Raw genomic sequence first — 10,046 nt, forward strand, 5'->3', positions numbered from 1 at the left:
TGAGTGACCTTGCAACTTTTAAAAAACTGACTGTCACTCCAACTATTATTTCTCCTGATTGTTAGTGCCAACTTCTGTTATTTGAATATTAACCATAGACAAAAACTTTGATAAACCTTGCAACTTTCATATATTACACACTAAATCATGACCAGTATGTTACGGTCTGGACAAAAAAAATTTTTATATTTTAAGTTTTTTTTTCTATATTTTATACTCTTCAACTCATCTGGGTTATATATTGAATGAAGATTGTATTTGAATATCAAATTGAATAACCAGAAACGAATATTGAACAGAAAAGAAAAATTGTTTGGTATTCATTTGATATTTATTTAGAGTTTACATTCTTTAGGTTAACCCGAAATGAATATCAAACTATTATCAAACTGTAAAATTTTATTCTTTGTTATTCAGTTTGAAATTGAAAAGTTTGAATGGCGAATATTGAACATTGAATATCAAACATACTTGATCTCGGTGGCAAGATCACCAACTCACTGGAGGACTGCAGTTAGGTCAAAAACATCATATAATAGTTTCTGCTAAATACAGCTGCTTTTTTAAAACTCGTACAATATGAATGTAAGCAGAAATTGAAAATATAACAGGCTAAATATTCTTGACACTGGACAAATGGTAGGATTGAAGTAGTTAGAACTGCACAACTCTTTTCCCATTATAATTATGCCATTGTTGCAAAATCTGTTCCAACAAGTCATAATTTATCTCTCCAGCTTAAAAAATGTAGAAAGCATTTGATATCCTATATAGTCAAAGAGGTCATCCATATTTTTGTTTTTACATTTTACCACCTATTATAAACATTTTTCTGCTGCCAACCAGTTAGAAAAATGCAAATCGTATCAACAGAATAAATATTATGTTTGCTTAAACATTTTCGCCATAGCAATTGAAAGCATACATTTAAAAAAAAGTTCATTCATACCAACAATATAAAAAATTCACTCATTCCAATTAATTATTATATTAATTGATGATTAAGTAAAAATATATTAAAATAGATTACTTTACTTTTCCACTAAAATTTAAAATTGTAAAATAGAAAGTACAATCTAAGAAATAAAATGTATTTAAAAAGAAACCAAAAGATAAAAGTGACAAAATACTAGTAACGAAATGAACATTATGAAAAAATATATCATGTAGAGATAAAAAAAAAACACAGAAAAACTCTGGTAACAAATTCTTACTATAAAAACCTCTGACATAAAATTTGTGAAGTCAGTGTGCCACTGTTACTTGAATGTTATTACATGTAATTAAAGTATTGAACTTGCACTCTATATTCATGTTACCGAAATTTTTAATAGGTTGGCTGGCAGTTGAAACTAGCCATGTCGTAAATCTTCATACAAGGGACAGACCATTTGTTCAATATTGTTCACGTCTCAAACGTAACAAACCCCGTCACATAAAGGAATCTGTGGCCTGGAATATCGGGGGTATCACCCCCCTTCAAGTCCATAGTACACTCCATATTTTTGGTGTAATTTTACAATTTTATTATTTGGTAAAGTCCAAATTCCATGAAATTTTGAGTACAAAGTACGGGTGCTTTGCAATATTAAGGCCACGCACTTGTGTGCCTGAGTCTAAAGTACCATCTAAAAATAATCAAAATTCCAAATCCTAAAGTGTGTGTGTGTGTGGGGGGGGGGGGGGGTGATACCCTCATATCCTCCCGTATCCATAGCTAGAGGGAGCGATCCACTACGAAATAATGCCATGATTAAGGTCTTTCCAATTTCAATGGAAATATCTTCTTATATTTCTTCTGATTATTGTTTTTATTTCGCACAATTTGGCTGCTTCTGATTAAATCATATCAAGACAAGATTCTGACCATCTTTTCCAATCTGAGATAAGACTTCGGAATTCACCCTGTGAGACGTGATCATTTGCCGGTCCAGAGTTATCTGCCCGACAACGGAAAATCTAATTTAGTAAAAATATCCTAAACTGCTTTACGTACACGAAAGCCGAAAGCTGCATATTGTTCAGAAACAGGGAGCAGCGCCATTTGGCAATACTTCGAAAATATTTGAGGTTTCCCTAGTTACGCGATTTCGCGAGTTAAAATTCTGATTGTCTCTACAACTTTAAAACCGTACGTCAAATGTTCGTATACACGAACTGTACACAATGTCTTTCTGGCATTTTTTATGGGATATTCTTGTATCAATCATATTGTCTAGCAAATATTATTTAATTGTCCCGAAGACGACAAAATATTGAACAAAAGGCTCCCAGGAGCCTGAATCGCTCACCTTGTTAAATTTTGCCTTTCAAGGGCAATAAATTTTACAAGAAATAAGTCCAACTATTTTGACTCAAGAAGAATTTGGTAGCAGTTATCACAAGGATCATTTCAGCAATTGAAAGTTTCTTTCCATCTACAATGGCTTTCAAGATAGTGGCTAAAATCTGCAAAAATTAACGTATTTTTTCACCTTCCAAGGGCAATAACTCTTAGAGTAATCTGACAACTTTGATCCCTTGAGACTTTTTTAGGCCTTAATTATAATAAGAATCATTTCAGCAATTGAACGAATTTGGCTAAACCTAACGGTTTTTGATATATAATACGCAAAAAAAAATACTGTCTCATCCCTATGTTCTATTTTAGTGACAGCATCCATGTTTTTTTTTTGGCGAATATAAAATCCCTACGTCAGTTCTATGCAGGATACTGCAAGGAACGTTCACACCAAGTTTGATTCCAATCGTTCGAATAGTTTTAGGTAAGAATTTTTTTTTTAAATTAAGAAAAAAACCCGTCAAAAATGGCAATAACTCAAACATGGCTGAACAGAATAAACGAAAAATTGACCAGATAAAACACTTGCTGAACACTTTTATCCGTGTCAGAATTTGGCTAAACCTGGCAGTTTTGGAGATATATGGGTAGTAACTAGTGACCAACTTGTTATTCTACATCGATTATATGCCAAAAAATTAACATTTGGGTTTATCTTGAGGTACTTTTTCATGAATAGGGGTGGCAATTTTTTTTACCCAACTGGACTTGCAAAGTTCAAATATTTGTTAGTCGGGCTCATTAGAAAGCTAAGACATTATATACATGTAATTGTGGTTGAATATACCAAGGCTTGTTTTAAGTATGGTATTTGAAAAAAAAATGCCAATTACCGATGAAATGGAAGAAAATATGAAATTCCGAAAATACCCCTTTTTATGAAATCTCATTATTGTCAAATTGAAACTGAAAAATACGCGTCTGAAATGGGAAGATATATTGGATACATCGACAATTAAAATAAAAGTACCCAACGTGTTGTACACCGTTTATTTGCCAAAAATTAACATTTTAGTTCATTTGAAATATTTTTTTCATGGGTAGGGTTGAACATTTTTTCACTTATTTGGAGTTCAAATATTTATTACTCGGGCTCATTAGTAAGCTAAAACACTATACTATTTATCTGAATATACAAAAGCTTGTTTGATATTTTATATTAAAAAAATGCCAATTACAGTGCTCAGTTGGAAGCAAAGACACTGTATTAATGTACCGTGTCACACAAAAAGCTTGTTTAAACTACGGTGTTATGAAAAAAATGACAATAACGGGTAATATAAAAGAAATTCTGAAAATTCCCATTTTTTCGATTTTATAATTATTGTAAATCCCAAAAGAAAACAGAATTGTCTGAATTGATTAGATATGTTGGGTAAATCATTACCTTAATTATAAATGCCTTAGGAGCTGTCTTCCCCATGGATGAAACCATGAACATCACCGGGAAAGTTTACCACAGGCCCTTTTTATTAGTGATGGGGATTTACTATCCACACGTACCCCTAGAATCAATGAAAAGCCCCACGTGCAGTTTCTCAGCAAACATCTCAAACTGTATATTCCTCGAATATATTGGTGAAGTCGTGCATTATTATGAAGAAATCAATTTTTAGTATCAACAATTCATTTTCTTATATTAAAAATTCATCAAGATTGTAATATAAGAATTAAGAGGATTTAAATTTAAGATTTAAAAAAAGACCTTTTAATTAAAGAAATTCATTTTCCAATATTAAGAATTCAATTTCTGATATCAGGTTTTTCTAATAGTGGCGAGATTTACTCATACTCGTCACTTACACTTTCAAGTGTCATGTAATTATTGGTTTAAATTCGCAATATATGGGAATAAAGCACGGATGGTTTTAAATTCGGAAAAAAACATCTTATATACATTGGTCAATAGCTTAGTATCAGAAAAATGTCGACTTCAAGTCAAAATTCAGGACCAGTTTGGGAGGAGTTTGAAATTTAAATTAACATCGTAGCCTTCATGATCACTTACGGAAGGATCAATGATATATATCAAGGACTGGAATCTCGCGCAATTTTACATAGCACAATCATAAATATTTTGCGTTGGGCGATATACAGCGAGATTACCCATGATGCATTACGTTGATGCTGAGTGTGCACTGTTAATGGCGGGCAATTTCCATCGCTTCAACTTTTCATAACGATAAATGTAGGTATTCTGACCCATATGGTTTAAAAAACAAATTAAAATATCCCAACTCATGTTGTCTCCAGACTTTTTCAATGTTTTGTTTTGATTAATACCTCGATATTCGAGACCTTATCAAATTTTCAACCTGGTCCCACTTTCGAAGGCGTACTTCCTTTCTCATTAAAAATTCAAACTTCTTTTTCCAAACCAGATCAATCACATAAAATTAAAAAGAAATGATCAGAAATAGTATGAGGGTGTATACAAGGAGTTTTATACTTGTAGCTTTCCCAGCATTTGTGATATCAACGTTTATACAGACCTTTCAGTCAAACAGCAGCTCCGTGCAGATCCGGGTGTAAAACGAATAGGCCTGCAGCAGCCCTAAGCTTGTCGTAAAAGGCGACTAAATAGTGCTCAGAAACCTAGCCGGGGATTAGGCGCTCTGCCCAACAGAGCAACTGGGATGTGTGCCCCAGGTGGTGGAATGGGGCACGTTTAAGAACCCTGCTGTTGTATTCGATAGGAGTAGGAATCTTCGTGCTCCGCCACAGGAGGCTAAATTGCCCGACCTTACCCATCCATCCCCTTTTTCTTGTGGCAATCAAAATTTGTCGACCCTATTATCCTTGTGTCCCATCCCATTTTTCATTTCATCATCATTTCATGTTCTTTTTATCATCCATTTCATGTTCATCGCCTGAATATAGCTGAAATATTGCTGCTCGGACGTTAAACCCCAAACAGTCAATCAATCAATCAGTCGAACAGGAAAGTGCCTATGTGACCCCGAAATCCTTTGATCTCATTTGCAGTGACTCTAAAAATGGCGGCGATAAATTTCCCGGGAAAATTTTACGTTCCCCCTGCTTCAAAGAATCATTAAATTAATTAAAATCAATTAGAAAATAGCTAAACATAAAATCGTATCATATACAAAAATAAATTCTTCAGCTGAATGACGTAAACAAAAACATTTCAGACGATGCACAGAGTATTTTCACAATGCAATTCTGAAGCATATCACGACCAATATCAATATCAAGAAAACAAAACCAGACAATATTGGGAATCAAAACTCATAACTGAAAAAGAGACTAAATCCAGCCTAAAATACCTTTCCACCAACTCATACAAGATGGGAAAGTGCCGTCAAATTTGGAAATTTGCTCATCCCAACCCAATTGAAGTGGAAAAAGCATGCATTAAGGCTAGAAGCTAGACTGTTAACCGGATGCTACATATTCCAGTCAAACAAAGCAAAATTCAATCACCATGAAATATATCCTACATGCCCTCCCCTGTCATGATGGGCCGGCAGATAGAGAACATTTTCTACTTAAATGCAGTGCTCTAAACTACCCAAGAGAGAATCATTTACAGAAAATCATTAATACCATCAATGATTCATCACTCAATATACAACTCAACTCAGACAACTTGATCCAACTTAAATTAGACTCTAATGCTTTATTTAGTCCTGACAAATACCCAGATTTGACAAACACTATCGAATATAAGAGCAGAAACTTCATTTACAAACTTCATCATCCTCCCAAATCAGGGTTTTGAATCCACCCTCGCACCCTCAAACCCCTGACATCACTCATTCATATTCATTATCTAGATTCTAAGGGGTGGAAAAATTAAAGTTCAGATTTAAACATAATTGGAGAAATGCTTATCCTGAATTTTATAGTGACACTTTTAATAAATAAAAATGTCTATACAAAAATTGACAAAAAACCTGTACATGAATATAACTACAAAAACACATTTCACGGTTCAGTTTACCCATATAAAGCTTTGTTTAAAATATAAACACCCTGAGATATACATAATTTGAAAATTTTGTCACGAACCAAATGTGTTACTGAATGACGGACACATGTTAATTTGTATACTCCCTCTCCTACCAAACAGGTTTATGATTAATACTGATTGCCATTTGTCTTATTCCCCTTTGTCTTAAATCCCATTAAAAAGGAAGATTAAGCAATACAGGTACTGCTATACATTTTATATCTTATACGTGTGTAACAAAGGATCCGTCCTTGTTATACCTGTTTTTGTGTGATCATTTAAGTAGTGAATGCAATGAGATTTAGTGGAAGATGAGATACATATCTCAAAAATATTATATATACTTTTTATATATTGCATTATTTTAAAGTTTAATACAAAACATAGCTCATCGAGTCTATTTTGAAGTCAGGATCCCTTTGAGTTGCAATATTGTTTAGCTTATAAGCAATTTTCCTATTTTGTCAATAATATTTTTATTGAAATAAAATACTTATCTTGTTTCATATTCATCAAATTATGGGGCACTGAATTTCTTTCCTGTAACTTTATATTAGAAACTAAAATTACCATTACAATTCTATAGAACTTCCAGTCCTTTAAAGAGATTTCTTTAAATTTTAATTTTAATTTAATATACAGTTTTATAATTTAATTTCAGAAGTAACACGCTTTCTGATTGGATACAAATTTGTGTCCATCATCTCATAGACCAAATTTTGTATATGACTGTGAGTTCATCAATCCTTTTAAATGGTTTACTCGTTGAATTTTGATACTAAAAATAAACTATAAAGAATGACAAAAATTCTTTTAAAAAACGTTTATTTACTATTTTTTTTAATCATATCAGTCATTATTTGCTCATTTAAATACACGTTTCTATACGAGTTCGATGAAAGATAGATGCTCCACGTAAAAGGGTGTTTGTAATATTATGAGGAGCATTCTCTAGTCGTCATCGGAATATCTTGATCTTACTTAGCAGTTTTATACAATGTTATTAAACCTCGGAAGAAAGCAATATAGCATCATGACACTACATTTCGACCCTGGTTTCCATGGAAAATAGGTGTGTGATTTGTTTCAATGCAACTTTCTATTAACCTTTATTTGTCTGTACACATCTTTTTCGGGAGGGTTTCGTTATCGTGCTCATTTACTACAATTTATATCCACAAAACATCGGTATTCTAAGTGTACAAACATTTCCACGGAGGCCGACCGCCTTAAAACTGCAGTACCTTTTAGGAACAGATTACAACATCATCTTCCGAACACACATAAGTGTAAAGCTTTCAAAATTTAGATGGAACCCTCATCACCGTGTTAAATTAATTAAGTTAATTATTAATATTAACAAATATATTTGAATTGTCCTCCGAAACAATGTATCTTGTGGTCGCGTTTTTCAACAAACGGTCGGCATTCCAATTGGAATTGTGCTCTTCTACTTGCTGACCTATTCCTTTACTCTGATGAGGCTGACATTATAGCTGATCTGATACGAAAGAAAGAATATCGTTTAGCTAGATCTATTAATCTCAGTTTCCGCTATATAGATGACGTATTATCTTTAAACAATCCTAATTTCGGGGATTTGATACATCGCATCTACCCCAAAGAATTTGAGATAAAGGGTACTACAGACACTGTGAAGTCAGCCTCATATCTTGACCTACACTTAGAAATCGATGGTTAGGGGAAACTATTGACCAAACTTTACGACAAACGTGTTGACTTTTTATTCAGAATTGTGGCAACATCCCGTCAGCACCTGCATATGGAGTTTTCACATCACAACTCATACGTTATGCAAGAGCTTGCCGAAACTACGCAGACTTTTTTGTATCGCGCCAGACTTCTAACAAGTAGGCTTCTGGAAAATGGTTATGTTTCTACAAAATTGAAGTCATTCCTACAGAAGTTTTATGGTCGCCATCATCGTGGATCGTTACAGTGTATACATCGGCGCCATGAAAACTGATCTGTTCAACGTTCAAAGTTTTTCTGTTCTCGTTTGTCTACCTCGGACTTGACTTTTTATGAGCAACTTGGTTTTAGTTACTTTGAATTCTTTGTTGTGTATGTCTGTTTTCCATGTCTGTTCCTGTATTACATTTTTTTTATTACCACTAGACTTTACTTAATGGCTTAATAAGAATATTAAATAATATATTTAACACGAAACTAAATCAATTATAAAATAGTAGGTCACATAAGGCATATTAAATTATGAACAAAAACGATAATTGTAGAGATCGAAATGTTGTTTCATTCAAATTTACAGCTGTAAGGGTGTACTTTTGAGTATATTCCTATACATTCCATCTTCATCTCATAATCATAATAATTGTAATTGTAATCATCATGTGACGGTTGACTGGACCGCTCTCCGCTAACGGGTTCCCGCTGCACGGACTTCTTTTATTAAATTGTCATTCTGCACTTCGACTTTCATCAAAGTGGATCGTCTTATCGACATCCTTTATTGCAGGTTAGTCAATTGTAATAATCTTTGTAAAATAATTGATATTTGAATTTAACGGCGGAATATTTCATATATTATTCATTGTTTTCATTCCATTTATAATTCGTGTCCTTTATTGCAGAATTAAATATCATCGTTGACAACTGGCAATTATACTTATTTTCGCCTTGCCCAACATAATCTAATGGTGAGCATAATTTCCGGCGACATTTTGGAGGCTCCAGCGAGATTGATTGCTAAATCGTCAACGCCCGTCTGTTTAGTTTTGGCCCAACGACCATTCATCTATTTACGTAAAGATATTATACCAAGTTCACCAATAATATGGCTCTACGACTTTCGTATATCTACGACTGTCATCATTAGTTTGGCACCGCATTTTCCATTTTATTGTTTTCATGGATATGTTGTAAACTTGTCAACTTTAGTGAGGGCACGATGACTTTGTGAAGTCTATTATAATTCTAGTTTAATCGTCGACACTTCATTTGGTAATGCGATTATATAACTAACGTTGTGTTTTGCAGCTTGGTATAAATTATATCATGTGAGTTACATTACGAGTTTCGCTTGAAATATAAGTGTTAGCGTAAATGATTAGCTCCGATAAATTTATATATACACAGCGCTGTTGTGAACAAATTATACGTATTAATTTCTTGTGAAAAGTCGGATGGATTATGGAGATGAATTTTCCATTCATTGCGCATTCCATCCACATATAACTTTATCAGCTCATTGTAGTTTATTCTGACCGTTATTTTTGATGTCAAACTGTATTCAGAAAATTTACCGTCCATACTCGTCAAGGACATTTACCGTAAATATTATACAATGATATTACCGTAAATACATAAGTACATAATGGCGCTGATTTTTATTTGAGATTGGGTTTTGATGTTGAGAAATATACGGTTTTGGTCTGGAGGTATGACTGCAATTTATTTTATGTGGCTAAGTGTTTTTGACTTTGAAGACAGGTGATGCAAGTGGAATATTGTTTTTGAGATTCGTAACTGGAAGTTAACTTGTTATTGTTGATGAAATTTCTTTAGAGATGGCGTTTACTTGTCTTAATAGGAAGTACTTGTATTCCGGACGATATTTTCTGAGGTTCCGGGCGATGGTGCGAAATATATATGAATTGTTGTTGTAAGATAGTACGAAACGGTTCGGTCAGTTCTGAAAATATTATCTAATTTTGTTGAAATAAAGCTGTTTTGAGGCAGTCCGCACAGAAA

At 33.4% G+C, this 10,046-nt stretch overlaps 1 long non-coding RNA gene across 1 annotated transcript; it reads left to right on the forward strand.

Moving 5' to 3' along the window:
- Nucleotides 1-8,554: 8,554 nt before the first annotated feature.
- On the forward strand, nt 8,555-10,046 carry LOC148629068 (uncharacterized). Its single transcript, XR_015914855.1, has 2 exons — nt 8,555-8,811; nt 8,927-10,046. It is a non-coding gene; the product is annotated as an uncharacterized LOC148629068 (long non-coding RNA).

Source organism: Perna viridis, chromosome 1 (genome assembly GCF_037379345.1).
Source record: "Perna viridis isolate PV_CMFRI_1.1 ecotype Kerala chromosome 1, ASM3737934v1, whole genome shotgun sequence".
Classification (NCBI taxonomy): Eukaryota; Metazoa; Mollusca; class Bivalvia; order Mytilida; family Mytilidae; genus Perna; species Perna viridis.